Raw genomic sequence first — 22675 nt, forward strand, 5'->3', positions numbered from 1 at the left:
GAAAATCATTACTTATTACTCACGGGTGTTCCTTAATGTTTAGTATTCATCATTTAAAGCTAATACTGCCAGTAAAAGTCCACACACGTTAACTCAGACATTAGGAACGGGTTTTCCTTCTACGGCAAGTCCTAGGAACTGCACTAGTAACCTTAACTCCGTTATTTTATGTGACACTTTTTTCTAAACCATTACTATCTGATGAGAACTGGTCTCTTATAACCAGACACGCCAAATATGGTGTGTGGACTGAGTATCCCTGCAAGAGCTGTGTTAATAATTTCCAGCCTTGCAAGACTTGCTTGCGGTTCTTTCTTTTATTTTATGGATAATGAGTACTCTAAAAGCTTTGTAACAAACATTTAGAACTACTCTAACTTATACTTTGGTAAACATCGGTGTGACGTATATCCAAGTAGTAATTAAGTATATCTATACTAATATTATAAAGCTGAAGAGTTTGTTTGTTTGAATGCGCTAATCTTAGAATCTACTGGTCCGATTTGAAAAATTCTTTCAGTGTTGGATAGCCCATTTATCGAGGAAGGCTATATAATATCACGCTAGGGCCATTAGGAGCGGAGTAGCAACGAAAAATGTTACAGAAACGGGGAAAATTATGTCTTATTCTCTCTTATGTGACGCAAGTGGAGTTGCGCGGGTCAGCTTGTCTTGAATAAGACTGCTAATTCTTTGAAATTTTTGGAGTCGAAAGCTTCTTCATCTTTAAAACATACCTTTTTAAAAAAGTGTTTGGTTTTTTCCAAGATATATATTCCACCCATTTCTTCTAAAAAATCTGACCCAACTCTATTCAAGTAGATCACTTAGAATAAATTGAAAAGCAGCATCTCTTTTTCTTCATTAAAATGTACTTGAGTCTTTTTAACATTTCTCTGGAGTGTCTACGAAATACCCGATGCTTTTATTATAAAGTCAGAACACAATAGGAAAATAATTAATGCATTTCTCTGTACCTGATCGTTTAGAAATCATGTTATTAATCTCGAATGGTTCCCAATTTCATCTCTCATTATCTAATTTGAGTGGAATTTAATGCAACAATGACTGGCTCTTAATTTCATTACCACCCATGGCTCAGGAGTCTGGCGGTGAGCAGTCAGCGTTATCGCCTCAACAATAGAGTATTGTCCACCGATGGAAACAAATTAGGACGATGACGAAGTGAAATTTTTGGACGTGAAGGTACGGTGCGGCTAATTAGGATAAATCGCCGCTGGTAATGCGGCCCAAAAAATGACACAGTAGAAGCTCTAATGAGGAGCTATTTTACTTTCGCAATATCTTCTATACATATCCATTACATTATAAACGGTTCTAACGGGAATTTCAAGATGAGGAAACTGTTGCATAATTCTTGTTTCATTATTTTTCAAATTAGTTGAATAATTTTGAACATTGCTTGAGCGTTTAATATTACTACTATTAGACAATAACAATCAATCTCAAAATCTATTAAAGAAGAGAAACCCGAAATGATTGAGCATAAAATTGGTCATCACCGACAATTTCTCGATGTTGTAGATAACTATTATGTGAACACTTGACAGGGTGTCGCCGCCGCGGGCACAAAGACGGGCGCGGGCGGAGCAGGCGCACGCGCAGGTAGACCCTTCGAAACGAGAGGAACGGACGCATCGTATCTCTCGCTCACACCACGTGGTGGGGGCGGCCAGGCGCAGGCGTATGTTTGCCGTCTGTGCTACATTTTATTTAGTTTATAACCGTTCTTTGGTGCCGGAGCACTGTCGATTTGAGTACAGCGTTCTATCACTGTTTATCAGTAGTGTTTCGATTACAAAAAGCAACAGATGAGTGAAAAGGTGTTGAGGGTTTCTGGAGCTTATCGGCGCTTTGGCGCCAGCCGGCTTTGGCATGGGTGGGCGCAGAATGTTTAAGGCTGCAGCTGTGCTGATAACTCTTGGATACTGCAGCCTATTAGTATACCAAGGCGGCGTAACTTTCAACTTCCAAGAAAATCGGGCGGGATCTGTGCAAGTGTCGGACTTATCCATTGAACCTGTGACTAAAACAACTATACTAGACAGTGGACAAAATAAAAATATCAGTTTGGATGACATTTTTATAAGTGTGAAAACAACAAAACATTACCAGTATACGAGACTGCCAATAATATTGAAGACATGGTACCAGCTGGCGAAGCAACAGGTAAGGAGTTCAAATCTTTTGATTTTAGACATAGTTTGTTACATATTCGTTTGAATCCAATACAATGACAGTAAAGAATTGCAATGAATACAAACTCAATTGAAAATCAGAATACCATTGTACAAACAAGTAGCAGTTAATGAAGAGGCTATTGAATTCAAATCAGAATGGGATCGCATCCTGTGCAACTGCACGCAAGTACTTGACTTTTTAGTACTGTCACAATAAAAACATTACGATACTCATGCAACATTCCATAAACTACTCTATAGACAACGGTTATATTGAGTTTTAGTTCATTTCTTAATACCACGATAACTACCTATTAGATTTTAGTCAGATAATGTTGTTAAGATACGAATCTTTAGAATTTTATCAATACATTTTTCTATAGATTCACTCATTGGTTAAAGTATTTTTTCATCATTAAAAGACTATTTGGGAATAATTATAACTTTCTTGACTTATATAAATGTACTTATGTCATCAAGAGAAAATCAGCTTTTGTTTTTTTGGTCTCCATAAACGATTTATTGTTGTTTCAAAACCTCATCAATAAATGATGTTGCTTAATTTAGATAACACAAGAACATTGCAAAATGTCTTGAGTATTCCATTTATGTACCTATATCTTATTTGCCTTTGTAATTATACTTAATGATGACTTAAACGGACAATAATGATCTCGAAGCTGTAAAGACGACACTAACTAACTCAATTAGAAGCAAGTAAACAATTAAGATTGTTTATCAAGAAAGAAGTTCTATAAATAGACATCGAAGTCGAGTTATCAAATGCATCAAGTTTCAACAAGATCATAAGAACCGAAATTTATGACGAATCAAATTAATTAAAAACGAAGGCCTCGTGTGTAAATAACTTTTGATTAGCATTTCAAATTTCTTAGCCGTTATCTAAAATAATAAAAACAAATACATTGAGGTCAATGATAACGATCGTGATTTAAATGAAGATGATGCACGTAGAATGACACTTGCAACATTTCCTTTTGAATTACAAAATGATACACTACAAGGCAAGATTACCGATCATTATATTTTAATTGATATTCAGTCACCGGTGTTGAAGGAAACTATAAATTTAATTTAACATGACAATTTTTCACTAAACTCTAATGATAATAAAACACAAGGCTATAAAGGGGCAACCCGCGGAGTCAAGTTTCAATGATGCGGTGATAAATCTTCTATAAATGCACCAGAAACGATCACAGCGGGACTTGTTGTTCATAAAGTCAATAAGTTTGATAGAATTCGGAAAGAATGTCTTAATTTCTGTCTTTTATCAGGGGGGTTCCACTCCGCAGAGTAGGTATGATCGGCCGCCGGGCCGCGTATGCGGCCTATCTCAGTAGGTTGCCACTCGGCGCGCTCGCTGACCGCGTCGCGCGATTTAGTGCTAGCTACACTTATCTATTTTCTTAATCTGTTTTCTGTTTAAATAAAAATAAAAGTCCACTAAACAACAAATATCCCGTAAAAAAGCTAAAGATACTGTAGTGTTTATGGGTGCATGAACAAAGACAATACGGAATCGAAAATATCATAATAATATAATAAATATATAAATATCATTTTTTAATATCGTCGGCGCAATCCACGGAATACCTATTAAAAAAGTGGCGGCGGCCAATCGTTCGCTCTATTCGCTTCTTTGATTTTACCTATAGTAAAGTTATATAGATACCTATATTTATTTAATGGCCAGACAGCAATACAATTATAATTTTATTTTATAATGGTTAATGGGTTTTTCAGACACTATTAGGAACAGATTAACATGTTGTGAAGTATTGTATTTGCATAGGTACACACTGTTCTCTTTATTGATTTATTTTAATATTTATATCGACTAGTGATAGCCCTGTGTTCCGGCGGTGAAACCGGAGACGCGCGGCGATACCCAATAGAGTATGAACGCTCGCGCAGCGCGATAAGTTTCAATTTCGTGTGGCAGTCGTTAGTGTAGGTAATTTTTTATGCCTAAACTTCACTTTTGTTCAGAAGTGGACCTTCTGTACGGTAGTACTATTACTTATTCTGTGCTTTTATCGACCTTTATTTATCCAAATTGCTTAAAAACCAGTTCATGCGGCGTTTTTCCTCTAAATTCTTTCAGTATTTATTCCCAATGATTCCATGTGGTCGGTGATTAGATTCCGAAACAACGCTATTATGCAAATATTTCTTTGAAGTCATTTATCTTGGTATTCAAGTCACAGAACTTGTTTCGAAGACGTTGGATGGTAATATTATTTAAATATTTTGTGGTGTCTCAATTTGTATGACTTATGTGTATTAATGTTTGTGATAGGAAACCACAGGATCCGTAAGAATCCAACGAAAGTACCCAGGTATCATTTGAACATATATTATCATGTAACCAATAAAATAAAAGTTATAAGTTACCCTAAAAGCTTTTATATAATACCAGTTTGATAATATCTTAATATTTGTAATTAATTATCCAAAATCATAAACCATAAAAAAATCGATCCATAAAATTCTACACCACACAAAAACAGCCCGCCAAAAAAAAACAAACTCCAATTATGGAAAAGACACACAAATGCGGGACCAATGCAACAATATATCCTAGGTCCTTGCACAATAGACAGCAGTCGTGCAGCGGCCATTTAGCTAGCATTTCCTGAATCTGGAGCGTGTATAATCAACCGTTAATCCGGCGCAGGACCGGGCACCGGCGCCATTGTGGAGTGCGCCTGCGCAGCGCGTGGCACGGCGCGCGCACGACACGTGACGTGATTGTGTACTCGATTTTGCCCTTTTGTGGTAACTCTTGCCCGTTGATTTATAAACGACTGCATTTAGTAGGCAACTGGTTTTTGAGTAAAATGCTTTTTTATTAAATTCTTTTAAGAGTTCATGAACATGTTTACTGTTTTAACTTGACACTGTCATTATGTATGGAAATGTGATGGTCGGATATTATATAACTACGGTGTTGATGACAGTACGTTAATTAAGGACCACGGGATAAAAATTCATTCGAAACATACAATCATTCGATAGTGTACAATCTTTAAGTAGGTGCTTACGTATTCATATAAAGTCGCGGGTCACTGATGAATACAATATTAATTATTACTTCACGGTAAGGTATTATTTTAACCGACTACATAAAAGAGTAGCTTCTCAATTCATCTTTATTTTTGTACTAAAATGTCAAACGCTAAAAGCTTTACAACCAATAGAATCATCAGCTGGCCGTATTCCACACATGTTGCGATAACCGAGACAACATAAATAAACAAATGACCCGTATTTATTCATGTGAAGACGTTGCCAACTAATTCACACCATATAGGATGAAATTCTCGAAATTATAACATAGATAGGCAAAGCATTCTGAGAAAATATCAGTTTGCTGAAGTAGAACTATGAATGATAAGATGAAGAGCTTATTTAAAGCTTTCAGTTTGATATTAACTGTTATATTTCAGCATCATAAAGTCTATCCAGTCCATCAAAACCACTTACTAAAAGGAACAAAAAGTGGTTTTAAACTCTTCACCTTTTAGAATGTTAGGGCCGAAAACTTTTGGCTTATGGAAAATCATAATACAAATCGTGCTATAGCTTGCACATTCCCAAATAAAAACTAAACTTAGAAAAATACCAGTGCTAGAAAAGTACAATTATTATTTTATTAAACCACTAAGATAATACACATTTGTCTCGCTGTAGCGCATATTTCATATGTAGCGAGCTAAACCCCAGTGGTGGCGAATGGATCTGTCACCAGAATATTAGAACATCCTCGCGGATATTACGGTATTACTCTGTGGTTGTGTGGCTGCAATACAAGTCTACTGTTTGATATTATGACTTGGAAGATTAAATGCATGTTGTAAAATATTATTAAAATCCGAATGCATGTCTCTTCGTCTCGCCTACTGTAACCATATTGTTTTAAGTGAATATTATACCTGCAAACGTTTGATAAAATCAACTCTAGGAAAAATTGTTGATTGCTATTACGATTATTTATGTATTCAGATTATTAAAAGAGGTACAAAATAATTTCATGAACATTTTCAAATTTCACAAGGTATAGTTTTCCTAAATACTAAGAGAACTTTGGTATATTCTGGAAATCAAGCTATCAAACTTAAAACAAAAGTTAAATCCACGATTAATAATAATCTTCAATTTAAATTCTTAACTTTTTAATGATTCATAAGTAACGGACTTTCTTCCATCACATTTATCAAGCATCAAACGACGACATTTTTAACCAGCTGCTCAAGACACATCTACTAACCAAATGTCGTGAATACCCATTATGGAGTGTATATTACTTTCAATGAATCAATTATAATATTTTACGTATCGAATTTCTGCTTACTAGGGAGCTTAATGACATGATATTCTATAGCAAACGATAGTGTTTATGTCGCAGTCAAAACTCTTTATCGGTAAAAAGGAAGGCAATATAAGTATTGATGGAAATGTCAAGCTGCTTACCAGTACCTAAGAATTAGTTATTGGTAGCAGCTTTAGTCATTTCAAAATTGCGTTAATGACGAAAATTGTAATCTGTAAACAATAGAGTCTTCTTTTTGACATAATAGAGTCCAATTGGGATAGGTTTAAGTCCTAAGCGATCGTTACTTGAGATACCCCAGAATAATTTTATTGATATTTACTGATAGTTAATTTGTTCTGTAAAAATAATCATCAGAATATATACTCACTGAAGGATTAAATTTAGCGGTCGCTATTCACCAGAAACTACACCTTTTTAACTGATTTAGATTGTTGTATGTAACATTTATAAGTTTACATTTGCTTTAATAAGATATCGCGTTTCTTCACGTGAGCTTATCAGTGATATCTTAATGTATTCTCGGAAGTCCACACGAGATTTATAAGGTGTTTGGTGTACAGTATACACACATAACAGCTTATGAATGAGATGCTTTATTGCCTTAGGTATCTTATATGATAAACGTCCTGCCGACTCTTTTAAGTACATTAAGTACCTGAGCATTTTTATACGACACAGGGTTCAAGATTTTTTTTGGGAAGTTGGACTCCTGCACTGTTACTGCACTTTTTGTTAGGAAATTATAAGTCTTAGTTAAAACACTTACCGATAGCATTGCCAATCAAAAACTTTTGAAACCTAAAAAAGTTTTTATGTCATATCACTCGGCTCTGTAAACTCAACTGTATTAGTTCTTCTCACAAGTCTAAGTGCGATTAAAACTTTATCGATACTCTGAAACTTCTACTTGAAATCATAAATCGCAGTTTATTAGGACCGTTGCTTTTTCATTTTGCCTAGTATTTTACAACCACATTTTAGTATGTTTATTAATATCTATAATCTCAGTTTCTTAATCTTTATAAGATATTTCTTGCAATGACAGACGTAAGTATGGACACTTTGAGATGAAAAAGGGTTCACTTTAATTCATACGCTTTGCATAGACAGTAATTTAAGAATACATTTAAAACACATTTGTGTATGACGAGTAAATTAGTGTTACAATATGGTCGTACTATCTATCTATCTACTTATTGGTAGTTAGTTCTGCTCTAACATAAATAAATGAAAACTACAGCGTATTGAAAGTTCTAAAACACAAAATAACACGTACAGAATTTGTCAAAATATAAAGGCGAAGTGAACGTGCGGATAGATTGAACACGATGTACGAAGTAGCGGGTGTAGCGTCATATGAGGCGTCCCGCCACCTTAGTCAAACACGTCGGGAACAAACCCTGCTCTGTCTAATGCTATTTACTGAACTGACACCTGACGGTAACGCGCTGGAAGGTGCATTTCAACACCGATTTTCAGTGTAAGTTAAAATTTTGAAAGACTGTTCGTGTAATATTTGTAGTGTAGAGATTTTGTTGTTGCTTGTTACAGTCAACATTTTGAATGACATTTAGTTTGTAGTTAGTCAATCTTTGAAGACAACTCATCTATTTTGAAATATTGTTTGCAATGCGCCACAAAACCAGCCAAAATCATTAGCCTAAGTTAGATAGCATATTAAATTTCATATTCTCCTAAATAAAAATGATTACAAGAGCTTTGAAGGTAATATTATGTCTGTAAATGAAACTTTAAGGGCGAAATTAACTCTTTGATTCATTTAGAACAGTAGAATATCAAAAAGCAGTATTATTCTTCAATATTTAACGGACTTAACAAGATTTCTGAGAATTCATCAACGCCCGACATTGAAATAATTGACTCAACTTGGAAAGCAATAGCAGGAACATGTCAATTGTATTTAAGTAGTGACGCATCAGACTTAAACCCTTGACTCGTGGTCGATACAATTTGAGTGGGAAAGGCGAAAGGAATTGATGGAAAGAAAGACAATTTAACCAATATCTTTCAATCTTGTAAGCTTTTAATGAAAATAATGTTCTAGGACTATCGGTAAAACCAATATAACTAAGGATATATTACTTAAATATTTTGTTATTTACGAGTATGTTTTAGAGAATACCTGCCTACTTAACCAATACCTTAGTACAAAAATCCTTAGGTATCTATAAAACATTCATTAGAACAGTGGATTTGCAAATGTTTTTAGCCATATTTTAAATGGCTTTCTACAACATGTAAAGCAGGGGAAATTTATTGTAAATGCTGTATTTAACAAAAAATGCGCTTGCCTATCATTTTTAGTACATCTATATCGTGGTTCAAAGGTATTTGCAGTACAAGATATTGCTTGTCGGGTTGTGTTTTGTCAACAGGCAACGAGATTGCGGCTTTTCCGCCCTAAATACTGACTAATACTAGAACCCTCCATTAATTCATAGTTACATATTATCACAGCTAACGTAGAACAAACTCATCAAGCTCGCTATTATGTTAGGATACTGTATTGTTGTACAATATTTTATTAAGGGATTGAAAAAGCAAGCATCGGCGTTTGTTTACTGAAAATTGTTATTATCTGGGGGCACGGTAGTGCCCCCGCAAGTCGAGCAAAAAAAAGCGGCACGGCCGTACCATCTTTTCTCGAAGCAATTCGAGCTATTTTCGACCCCTCTATAATTTCGTTGTGGATGAAACAAGAAGCCTGAATTTTCAGCAACTAATCAGTCATTGTATAAACACGGTATATTTAAAATTTCAGTCAATTTGAACCAGTAGTTCAAGAATGACAACTTGTTAAAATTTTGAATTTTGTCACTCACTGATTCACTGACTCACTGACTCACCGATCATCAAAAGTCTAAGGTACTTCTAGCAGACTTAGAAGCTTAAAATTTAGAATACAAATAGGGTTTAGTGTCTTAATCATGGAAAAAATTTAATATTTTCTAATTTCGGTCCAGTTCTTTAAATACACTAACTGCAACAATAACTTTGTAATCCCATATAAATGTATAAGATTACAAAGTTACATTTGCAGTTAATGAATCATTATTACTGTAGAAAATAATAAATAATAGGTATAGATAGGTACCTACTATATGAGGCATAAAGGGAGGGGATATAGGGTGGGTAAGGGTGTTTAGCCCATGAAACAAAACAACATTCCCATAGGAAAATATGTTGAATTATAAGAAAAAACGTCTTTCCATACAAATTGGACTTTTGTTCGTTCTACAAAAAGAAGTGAGATGCCACCAAAAACATTCTGTAAAAAGCACAAGTCTCGCAGCTCAGTCTTTCTGGCGTAAAAAGTGGTGAGATCTATATAATACCAAGTCGATTAATCTATTTCGTCTCTATTTAAAGGACCTTCTGTCTTAAGTTATTACATAAGTTAATATCATGCCAATATTAAAAATATTTTACGTTTAAAACAAATAGATCGACTTGGTCATCGCATAAAAACACAAATTCGCCATTAACATTTCAGAAGCAATAACTTCTCGTCGTGCTGTGTAGTGTAATTACATACAAATCATGCGATGGCCAGGTCGGTCTATTTGTTTTAAACGTAAAATATTTTTAATATTGGCATGATATTAACTTATGTAATAACTTAAGACAGAAGGTCCTTTAAATAGAGACGAAATAGATTAATCGACTTGGTATTATATAGATCTCACCACTTTTTACGCCAGAAAGACTGAGCTGCGAGACTTGTGCTTTTTACAGAATGTTTTTGGTGGCATTAATTTTAATGGAAGCTTTTGTTATTTTGTATGTTTGACATTTAGCGTTAAACGATTCCACGATAATTTGTTCACCCTCGACGCAAACCGGGGAAAGTAATTGGTTTGACGTGTTTTCGAGACTGATGTATATCTGTTTGTGGCACCCAAGTATAGGAACAGATTCTGATCTAATTTTTGTTAGTAGCTAAATGAAGAGTATGTTGCCATGAATAAATAAAATCTGTTTAGTCGTTCAAAGATCTTTTTCTGGTTTATGAAAATATTTAACTAAGTCTAAACGATTAAAAAAAGATCATGCGATTTGAAAGTCACCAAAGCCAGAAAATACGATTTAAAAACGTCGTTGTACTTCACAAGTCTGATTCATAAATCACGCATTAACTAACAGGACATAGCACGTTTTCATCGCACATAATTTACGTCGTGTTCATACAATGTACCTGTATGTACGATATCACAGGTCCCTCTGTCATACAAGGTCTTTATCAAATAGTACAAGTGAGCATTGTGTTTGATCTAAATATAGCCGTAGTTGTCAGCTTGTTGGTACTTGTTAGTCGAATCATTTTTGCTGCGTTGAAATTGTACCAGGCAATAAGGTGATTGGATATGAGTAGATAAGTTAAATGGTCATAAAGTGATATAACTTTAAACTATACGCGTGATCCATATATTTTGTTAATATAAAATCGTCTCCAGAAGGATGTTCATAGATGAAATTACAAGAATATCTTCTGCGAAAGTCCAATTGATTACTTGACTATAATCATCCGTCTTCTCTCTCTGCAAGTAGTTTAAATATTGCAGCTCTATTGAATCATCAAATTCAAACTGTTATCAAACTTACAGGCTGTACTGTCTCATGCAAACGTGACTTAACTATCAACAAACAAAATATTTATCTAATACTCAGAACGCTACACGATATGTTTAGTTTTTAAACATCAATAGCTTACCAAACAAAAAATACATGCGAGGTGGTCCAAAATATTATTCGCAGAAACTTATCAGGTGTTCCAAGTTCCTAAATAAACTTTAAATATTGACACTTGAGTTTGAATCGATGTTGACGCTGTATGAATGATTCCGTAGGGATTAGTATTTATTTAGGTGTTGAGAAAATACGTGACACTCATTTATATTCTGAGGTTTGATGGCTATAAATCGTGAATGTATTTTTATCGATGGTGCTTTTTATTGCATGATCTTTCGATATGAGGATAATAGAGATCCTTATATTTCTGCAGGTGTTATAAGCTGTCGTTTAATTTATTTTCTAATCATTTGTTATGTTAAGGTTATTTATAACCGAGACTTTGTATTACAGGTCATTTTCGTGATGTAACCAAAACTTTTGATAAACCATTTCCTAATACTCTACTGGAACTAATGTTCGATTGCCATTCCGTGCTATTTACCAAGTTTTATTTTATTTTCTTATCTTATCATCGTCCACATCTACGAAAGCTTTTCCTTATTCAGTGTTCAAGATAAAATCCACTTTGTTACTTGGAAGAGTAAACAATATGTTTAAACAAATTGAATACATACTACAACCTACTTTCCATACTATCTGACCACAAAACTCAAAAACAAGTCTTATTATTTTCAAACAAAATTTCAGTTATTTTGCACCATTCCATGAAATAACAATTCTTCTTCCTTTGTTACAGACATGGTTTTTCACCGACACAGAAAACCGCCAGCATCAAAATCAAACGAGTAAGTCAAAACTTTTCAAACTTCAATAACATTATGACCAAACATGAAATAGACTACAAAGTTGCATGCAATTCTAGACTTTATACCTTTGTAATAAGAGTGTCTTGTTGACAGACGGCCACATGGTAAACACGAACTGTTCTGCCTCGCATCAGCGAAAACATCTCTGCTGTAAAATGTCTGTGGAATACGACCATTTCCTTGAAAGCGGTAAAAAGTGAGTATCAATAATTTTTCAAACTTTTATAATATATTATTCATTGCGATTTCATTCTTATTGCTTTCATAATAAGAGTTATGTTTGTAGCAAATCGCACAGGTTGTTATTTTATCAGTGCGATCTATTTTATTTGGAGAATCCTTATCTTGTAAGCCGTAGGGGTGAAATTAGTGAAATACTTCAAACATCAATATATTTATCGAAACGTGTTAGATGTTTACAAGATAAGCGTGTTTGTCCAATAGTTGGTAGAGATTGTTTTGTTTGCGGAAGCAAATCTTTCAGTTGTGGTTACGTTTATCTTGTTATTTCACCTGGCGGTCAATAACATGAATTTTACCTAGATAGTTTGTAAATAACCTCGTCTGTAACTAAAACGCAAAATTTCGAATTTCTATTAAATCTATGTAAAGGTATAAGATTATTTTTAGGCAAATGATTTACGAAATATATTTTAAAAGTTAAAAATAAAACGTTTCAACTCTTAGTAATAAACATAAAAGGTGTCATATTTCACAGAAAATTGCGACACCTAAATAAAAAAAAAACCATAAAGTCTGAAGAAATGTTTAGAATTGTGAAAAAAGTATAAGTTATTTAAAAGACCTTAGTAGGATAAATGGTGATAAAACTTTATACCTATGTTAGGACCTAACAACACGAAGGAAACAGTTTTCATTGAATTATTCAGCACAGAGAACATTGAATACCAACCAGTACCATTAATCTTAACAAGCCTATCGCAACTCGAAAACACAAGTTTGTTTTTAACTTCTTTATACGAAACTGCTGAACTGAATTATACGGAAGTTAGCGAAGGTATTAATGAAATCTTGGATAGAAGATAGTTTTTTTGTTTACTATTTTTGTTGAGGCACGGATTACAAAACTGTACTACAATATAGTTTAAGTTTAAAGGTAATCTCACCACTATCATTGCACAGAGATTCACGGATTCAATTTCTACAGGACCGCAAATTGTTTGTTCCGATTCTGCTAGTTGTTCCAGATCTGGGTCCCAAAGTGTCCGTGATATGTCACTTATAAAACTATTGCAAAAAATCATTCTTACACAAATCTTTGTCAAACCTTAATCACAAACATATTAAAGAAGATTATATTAGATCGGGGAAAAAGTCTTTTTGCATTATAGTATGTATGAACTTGTAATAAAATCTCTTTGGCTTCAGAATCACAAATGAGTACACGGTTCATTAGGTTTCTTCCAGTGAGCTCGTGAGGTACCCAAATATCGAGCTTTTTTGTGAAAAGAAAATATTTTATTACAAGTTCATACATACTACAATGCGAAAAGACTTTTTCCCCGACCTAATATTACTCAAATGTACAGATAAGCTTTAGTACAAAGATTTTCACCCTCCGGTTCACATAATTACATATGATGTACCACCATCATGCCTAGTTCATCAAAACGACACATCATAGCAATTATAACGCAATCAGAGACGCGTTTGTTAGCCGAAACATATGAGTGATGGATGAGAATTAATTCATACTGTAATTATAAATTTTAGACGCCGTGATGTACATTTACATGTCGGAACTTTACACGGATATAATATATCACGAGTACTTAACTCTAGAGCTTAAAAGCAGATTTGAAAACGTAGCTGTTCCACGTAGTTATTGAGAAAAAAGCCGAAGCCATTTTTACACTTCACAAGAATGGTTTAGGTTTCAGATCAAAAGTCATAATAATTAGTTATTCAAAACGTTGGTGTAATTATATCAAACGTACATCTAAACAAAATAGGTATATCGCAGAATCTAATCTAGAGTAGCGTACAGGATCCATAAAAAATACCGGTCCTGATTGTCTAGATCTAGATAAAACCAGTATAATGTCCCTCCCTATCAATTGTCCATAGTTAAACGGAAACGATCCAACCCACACAGACGTAGTTTCGAGATATTTAACTTTTAAGTTCAGATCACTTTAACTTTGGGACTAACTCAGGACTATAACTTCATGGTGGGTTTGAATTTCACTTGGATTGTTTTCGTGATATTAAAATTTTAACTTCAAGGAGTGTTTTGGTATACATAACTCATTTTACCCATAGTGTGGGTTGGATCCTTTCCGTTTAACTATGGCCAATTGCTCCCAACACAACACGTTTCTCAAACCACACTCAGCCAATGTTTTTTCTCAGCTAAGCTATCATCTTCAGTTTCCCAACAAAACAACACAAAAATAAAGTCAACAGCACTCGACTAATGAGTTTAAAATAAAAACTCGGAAACCAGAAGCGGCGGCGCTTAAAACTCTTAAACCGCGGCAATATTTTTCTAATAAAACGGTCATACAAAGTTTTTCTAAACCGCATAGTTAATCAGTACCCGCAGTGAGTAAGTTTTTGTTTTCACTAAAAACAAAACGCTCTCAACTTCTGTTTTTAGAAGCGCTGTCTGTTTAAATATTGAACATAAACTTTAGTTTGACGACTCTAATGATCGTATTATGACTTACAATAACTTCTCGGCTTGCGTTCAGAATTACTTAAATATTAGCGTTGGTTATTGTTGTGGTGAAAGATTTAGGACCGCAAATAAGACTTAGAATTTGTGACTATTTTGGTTACAATTGTATTATTCAAGAATTGGAATTGTCTGCCGATTATTTCACCAGTTCAAAATAATGCCTTAAAACAGTTCTGGTAAAGCCACGAAAACTTACCCTTGCTGCCGGACGACACAAAAAATCTATCGCATTCTAGTCATATCATGTATCTACAGATAACAACGTACGATATACGTAGACTACGGTCGTTAGGAGCGTACTCAAATTTGCTTAGTCATCCCGAATGGAGGGCGTTTCGCCAAACCGTGAGCATGTCGAAGGCCTTTTTTAATCAGTAGACAACAACGTCACCAACCAAGCTCAACGTTCAAACACAAACAACAAACGTTAATGGTTTTTCAAGAGCAAGTCCAATATTATTTTGGGCTCACAATAATTTTCACGCGTTTACACAGAACCGACTAATGTTTTTGTTGATGATTTCTTCGTGTTCCCACAGTTATGACTTCAAGAGCACCCCTAACGCATTAGTATCGTATTTCAGTACAAAGGAACACATCCTTACGAGAAACAGATTATTAAAATGTTATGTCAGGACTGTTTGTAAATTAAACAGTTTTTTTAGATTTCTCATCAGAAAATAAATCACAATGTAGAAAGTATTGTAGGTACTTGGAATATTAAACAATCAATAAACTTATTCAGATCTTAATATTCAAGGATTAAACACAAACAAATTGTCTTCGCAATATTAATTCAATACTCATCAAACTAAACAAGCACGTCAAAAACATAACATTTCCGTTCGGAACAAACATTTGATAATAATCGATTCTGAATGTGGCCATTAATTATACGCCTCGCTCTCCTTGGCATGAATTGTTAGTCGATTCAAAGTGAGCTTTTGTACCGTAGAATTTGGTTGAACGTGTCGCTGTAGGCTCATTACTTGCGGTCATTAATTCCCTTAGCCCACGCATCAATTTCTCTATAAAATAGAACCTTTCGTAATAAACGTTGGACGCGTTGATCTTTTGTAGCCACTTCTTCCGGGACGTCCGTACAGATGAAATGGGCTGAACGCTTTCGTAGAGGCAAGGTCAAGCGGTTTGATTTTATGTTGGGAATAAAAATACGACACGTAGTTCTGTTTCTGTGGGATAGTTTTTCCTTGTGATGATTCATTTCTTGTCGGGATTTCCAGCTGTCAGGAAGTAAGATAAATTTGATGTCTACAACCCTGTTAATAATACTCTTTGTTTACTTGCATTGTGTAAGATTTCGTATTTTATTGTTTGACAATATCTAAGTAGTAGACGGTTCACAGTAGTAGTATTTTAATATTTCCCTCGTCCATTCACATAATTAAACTTCATATACTAAGGTTCTTATTGATTTCAAAATATCGATAAATCAACTCGTAAAACCTGAACCAACGCTGTCATCAACAAACCCACCAAAACGTAAAACCCTAGTCAACAGTTTTACTAAAGCGGTAATAAATCGAACGGCTCTTTCGGCTCTCAGGGGAACTCTAATAGGATTAGCGTCCGTCCGCGGCGTACACTCCACTAGATACGTCAATCGGTGACATTGTTACAGCCTTAGTCTGCCGTTCCTGCTTTTGTGAGGTACAAACCGACTACGATATCAGATTATAGGTCTAGTATTTATGTAAGTCTATAATTCGCTTGTCATACGCTTGGATTAACGTGGTATAATGTTAGTAAATAAATATTATAAAAATGATATGCAAATTATTCTTACCCATAATATAAGCAGATTTCTATACTTATGACAAAAATAAATAGAAAGATAATGTGCATTTTTGTCAAAAAAATATCAGAAATAATTTGTCAAAAAGTTGTAGAGGACTAAATTCACACATACTTTATTCATAACTAGCTGACCCGCGGAACTTCGCTTGCGTCACATAAGAGAGAATGGCTCATAATTTTTCCCGTTTTTGTAACATTTTTTACCGGTACTCTGCTCCTATTGGTCGTAGCGTGATGATATATAGCCTATAGCCTTCCTCGATAAATGGGCTATCTAACACTGAAAGATTTTTTCAAATCGGACCAGTAGTTCCTGAGATTAGCGCGTTCAAACAAACAAACAAACAATCAAACAAACAAAGAAACTTCAGCTTTATAGTATTAAATAATGTAGAAATATAGATATACCAAAATAGTCCGTAAAGTTCATTGTTATCAAATAACCTCGAAACTAACCTACGAAGCATTTAAAGGATTTATCTATTTTTCTGTCCAAACCATTTGTCGTGTTTGGAGTGTGGACAAGAATGAAACTGGCCGGTAAAGCCCGCGCCGCGATCCGACATTAATCTTTCTGGTATTTATTGCTTTCCAACGATGTTAATTGCTATCCTAAACTCGGTTTTATTGTGTTCAAAAAAAGATCTTTGCAACTTTATTGAGATTGAAATTGTATTTATAGAAAACTGTTGAAATAAGGCGAGTTTAAGCCTGTAATTTGTTACTATGTTGCTTTGATTTTATTATGGCTCTTTAAATTTTATGTCCTTTGAAAGTAGTTTTGTTAATTTCATAAATAAGTTTGGTAATAAACTTTTCAACTAATAAGCTTTCTACTTAACTCATTATATGCATTAAAATGTATGAATTGCCTATTTTGTTACGCTAACAAGAATAAATTCTTATATTTTATTCAGCGATATACCGTTACCCACTTTAAACTCTTTCACATTATTCAAGCACATTACAGTCATTATGGCGGATATGGAAATAACATAGCAAATGGAATTTGTTCTGCTCTTGCTCAGTTAATAACATACTTAAGCTTAGGTCCGCACCGTAATAAATAGCTTTGGCCCGCAATTAAACAGCTGTCTCGCAAGAAATACGCGTCGACCGATCCAATTTCGCAAATGCAAACACGATATGCAAGAAACCCAATCCAGATTATAAGTCGGCGACTCCGCGGCCATTTGTCGTGCGCCATATTGCAATATGTGGTCACGGATTGCGTATACGCAGCTCCTGTTATTTGCCGCCGAGCGTAATGTCGGCAAATTACACCGCGACGCTAATTATTGGCACCAGAAGCGAAATTGTTGTCGGTACAACTTTATAAACACCCTGTACTGACAATTATTTATTGAGGTAATTCTGTACCTGGATGCAGCTGGGAGTTTTAATTCTCGTTTCAAAATTGACGGTTGCTTTTATGGTAGATAATGAAAGCTTTTCGCGTTTATCGTCGTTGACGGATATTAGAGGCTTTTTAAAACAGACTGCCAGTTTCCAATTACTTACTAACTTAACTTTTTATATTTTACCAGCAGGCAATAAAATATTTGTATGTATTTAAATTAAATATATTTATTTTTAAAGAACCAAACTGTCTTTGAACACACACCTTTTTAAGCTCGAATAATCATCGTTCGTTTTTATAATCTTTTCGGCAACAGCAATTGACATACCCTGTCGTTGTGAAAAGTACTTTAGTATAGTGTTAACATAGTCCTTTTTTGTTTGCAACAGGTGGTTCTGTCATTTCGACGACGACAACTACGTGAACGTGCCGCGTTTGGTCAGCGTTTTACAAAAATACAATCATCAGGAAGAATGGTACTTGGGACGAACATCTGTTTACGAACCGGTCAAAATATACAAAAAGCCAACGAATCAGGTACTTTTATGGTTTTACTGCTACACTTATACAAAAAATGTACTTATTATGATTTGGGATAAAATAACATTTATTGATCTTCTAATATAGTAGGAGACATATTTAAGTAGACATAAACGTAATACCTTTTCAAAAACAAATAGGTGTTTCCAACATTTTAATGAAATACAATTCCAATATAACATTATTTTATGTTCTGGATTTTAATTATGATCGTTATAAATGAGGTAGCTTTTAACGAAATTGATTTTATAACTTTGTTGTAAAAGTTTAATTTGTTACAGCTGATGTTCTCATTTTGGTTCGCCACGGGCGGTGCTGGATTTTGCATAAGCAGAAGTTTGGCTTTGAAAATGTTACCTGTTGCAAGGTGAGTGTTTAAAACTTTCTAATTAAAACATAATAACGCAATTGCTATATTAACTTCGTTAAATGAAACAAAGGGTTTACCAGTGGATCGTAAAGTTCTGATACACGTAATGGGGAGTCTTGAGCCTTTGGGAATTTTTGGTCACTTTACTACTGAAGAAACATTTTTCTTAAGGCACGCTTTTAACGACGTTATTTGTTGCAGTGGCGGCAGGTTCATCAGTATTTGTGAAGGTATACGGTTACCAGATGACGTCTCAATGGGATTTATTATTGGTAAGCAATTTCCTTTTGTTAATGAATGAAGTAGTTTTTTTAAAGGAAACAAACGAGCCGTTTCTGTTTTCAAGTCTCTTAATAGTTAGATTTAAGTTACATAATAATGTGGCGATATAAAAATATAGGTTATTTTGATTAAAATACACAAAACTCAATAATAATGAAAGTATTTTTTTGTAGAGCATCTGATGAAGAAAAATCTAACTTTAGTACCGGAATTCCACTCACATTTGGAGCAAATGAAGTTACTGGCGCCGGAAACATTCCGGGATCAAATCTCCTTCAGTTATGCGAAAGCTAAAGACGAATGGAATGTCGTCAATGTACCGGGATTTGACACAAGATATGATCCTACAAGGTGAGAAATCTGACATAATATTACAATTGTACTAAAAGCTTATTTACTTCTCATAAAAACATAAGTAATTTGAACTATCTTAAACTTGTAAATTCGATTAAATTTAACTACACCTATTTGAATCCAATAGCCAATGCAATAACAATTTTATTTTTTCTTCTCATTCCGATTAGTATTTCATTCCACGCTCGCTCTTAAAACTTCGATCTGAAAGTACCTACTTTTTTAATTTCTCTCAAAGTTCTTTTACTCTCTTAGATAAAATACATAGCTCAAGCTCAGGTTCAAAGAGATAAGAAATGTTTTTTTTTGTTTCAGGTTCCTGTCGCTACATTGTTTCCTTTTCCCCCATTTTAAGTTTTGCCCAAGATAGCATCAATTTTAATGAACTAAGTTATAGTTTTCTCAACAACACGTAGATTAAAGTATCTAAAATCTTCCATAGAACTAAAATGTGCAATAAAAAGTTCTATAATATACAAAATTTTATCAGTTTTACAAAGTAATTTGAGATGATTTAGGTTGTGATATTATTTTTACAAAAGAAGACGACAGAAGAAATGTATGAAGACAAATAGATGTAATCATAGATATTGTCGATTATGTAAATTCTTATAACAAATGTATATTTAAATTTTAAGCGATTTGTAATGTCTATAACAAGATATCTGTGATATTAGGATATATTTTTGTAAGTAGTTATGTAATAGATGTTGTATTTAAAGGTTCTAAAGTCAAACGTTACGACATTGTTTGTGAAGAGAGTTGTTTATAAAATAAACAATTATAAATTTTATATCTTTGGTATCATTTTCCTAATTCAACAGAACCTAGTTAAATAAAATTACTTACTTTCCGAGTAATTTAATTAATTATTCTCTGTTAGGCGAAGACGATGAAGAATAAGTGTAAATTCTCTTGAGTGTCAGTGTGATATTATAAATGTTCTTTCTTATGCACTGAAGTTTTACAACACCTGCACCAAAATAAAGTTCTGCAATAATTCTTCGAGACAACTCTTGTTCGTCTAGCTGAAATGTTTTTCATACGCCATAAACATTCTTGTTTGTTACGATCAAAGACTCTTAAATCGCTCAAGGGTTGTTATTCATTACTTCATAAAAGTGCTCTATCGTTACTGTTATTTTTACTAGTACACTCAACCAAGTAAAGGACAGGTATCTTAGCAAATGTGCTCGACGTAATTATACCCGTTCTGTCGTGAATAGGTATTATCGAGTACTCATTATACAAAAAACGTTGCCATATTGGAGTATAAAATAACATAGTATTTTCTTAACTACTAGTGTAATAGACTACCTTATTTGTAGATACAGTTACGAGTATTTGAGTATCAATACCTAATACCAACCTTGAAATTCTACAAAATAAAGTGTTATAGGAAAACTAACATATTTTTGTGGTGATTCTATTATTTGGACAAAAGAATAATCAAATTTCGATTTGCGTAGGCATTCCTTAATGACCGCGATTTGAATTTTAACGGTTATTTGAGTCTGACTGTATTCAGGTTACTACAAAAAATATACTTTTACATTGAGATACCATAAACCTAAGACTTGATAGGTGAAGTCATCAAGCACTGCATGTTATTTGGTCTACGGACAAACTTTAACAAAAAAAAATTGTATAACACAACAAAATCATATTTAAAATCGATCTAGTAGTTTCGGAGTTTATACCCTACTAGCAAAACAAACATAACGTCTTCATAATATTAGATATGGGTAGATTTACATTACAGCGGTTAGTGTCGCGAATGATGGCAAGCGCCTCACCTTACCCGGTGACCGCTGATACCGCATGCATGGAATGCAGGGTGATTGTCCCCACAGATACGCCATGTGGCCAGTTCTATACTCCTGCCATTTATGTAGAACTATGTAGATCACTACTTCAATTGGATCTTATGTTCTAGATGTGAATGTTGGAACGTGGGAGCGACGTTTTTATGACGTCACTCAGTGCTGTCTGAGTGGGAAATTGCAGTAAAGTAGTGTGGTACATTGTTTATGTCAGATTTTGCATCTACAATGAGACTGAATCATTTTAGCGCCGTCATAAAATTATGCTTATCACTTTGGCTACACTGGGTTATGAATGAATAGAATTATAACAGTGATATTTATCAACCAAATTTATAAGTCATCGAAATCGCCATACGCATTGGGTCTCAAGACATAGAACATACCCAAATAGTCCGTTAAACACAAAAAAAAACCGAAAAATGCACGCTGTAGTTGCTCGAAGTGTTTAACAATATTATAAAAAGGCTTCCTCTTTCAACGAACTGAAGAAAAATAGTCCACAAAGTTCTAATCTATACGAAATACACATTAAATACAACGATGCAACTTCTAACGCCGATGAAAACATAAAAGAGCACGTTCGTTTTATAAGTTCTATGCGGCACAGAGGTGCACTGAACGACACATGAATGATCCATTCAACATCCACCATTAAACCGTACACCCTTATTTTAACACCTTTAAACGTCAATGGTCTAGTTTTATAGCGGCGATACCTCAATGGCCTCTAAAAGCCAGGCATTGGGTAACTAAATTTATAGCTTCAGCATCAAAAGGTAATTCTGCTGTAGTTTAGAAGTAGGAAGTATTTGCCACTATTAACGGGGAACGTTGGGGAGAGATCTAATGTTACCGACATTTAAAGCTTCAAAAAAGACCTTTGAGATCGTAACATTAACCTTAAAAGATCTAAAAACAATAATTAGGTACGTTACGACAAAAAAAAACCAAATAAAATGTTTCCTTATTTCAGATAGAGACCCCGCGCGTGCCTAAAATAATGACACTCTTTGTAATTGTGTATATTTTTACAAATTTGTATGACGTTGACTGTGCTCTGTTGACATGCCGTTTGTAATGTAGGCCACATTGTAGTTTTCAGTGAGATATGAATGAAAAAAGAAAACATAATTATCAAGTTCCGTAACAAATGATACGGAGATTTCGTGGTTAACGTTATACCATTGATTTCGTTGGATAGATTCGTTACGCAATTTAAAGCATGCGTCCTCTCCGTGACGTCGGTCAGGAAACGTCACAATCTAATTGGTTATAGAAGGTTATCGGATTCAATCTGCTACCGTTTACAACCAAAAACATTTTGAGTTGAAGAAATAACGATTG

At 34.2% G+C, this 22675-nt stretch overlaps 1 pseudogene; it reads left to right on the top strand.

Moving 5' to 3' along the window:
- The first annotated feature begins 1620 nt into the window (after positions 1–1620).
- Positions 1621–20298, top strand: LOC142972252 (fringe glycosyltransferase-like; annotated as a pseudogene).
- Positions 20299–22675: the final 2377 nt, after the last annotated feature.

Source organism: Anticarsia gemmatalis, chromosome 4 (assembly GCF_050436995.1).
Source record: "Anticarsia gemmatalis isolate Benzon Research Colony breed Stoneville strain chromosome 4, ilAntGemm2 primary, whole genome shotgun sequence".
Classification (NCBI taxonomy): Eukaryota; Metazoa; Arthropoda; class Insecta; order Lepidoptera; family Erebidae; genus Anticarsia; species Anticarsia gemmatalis.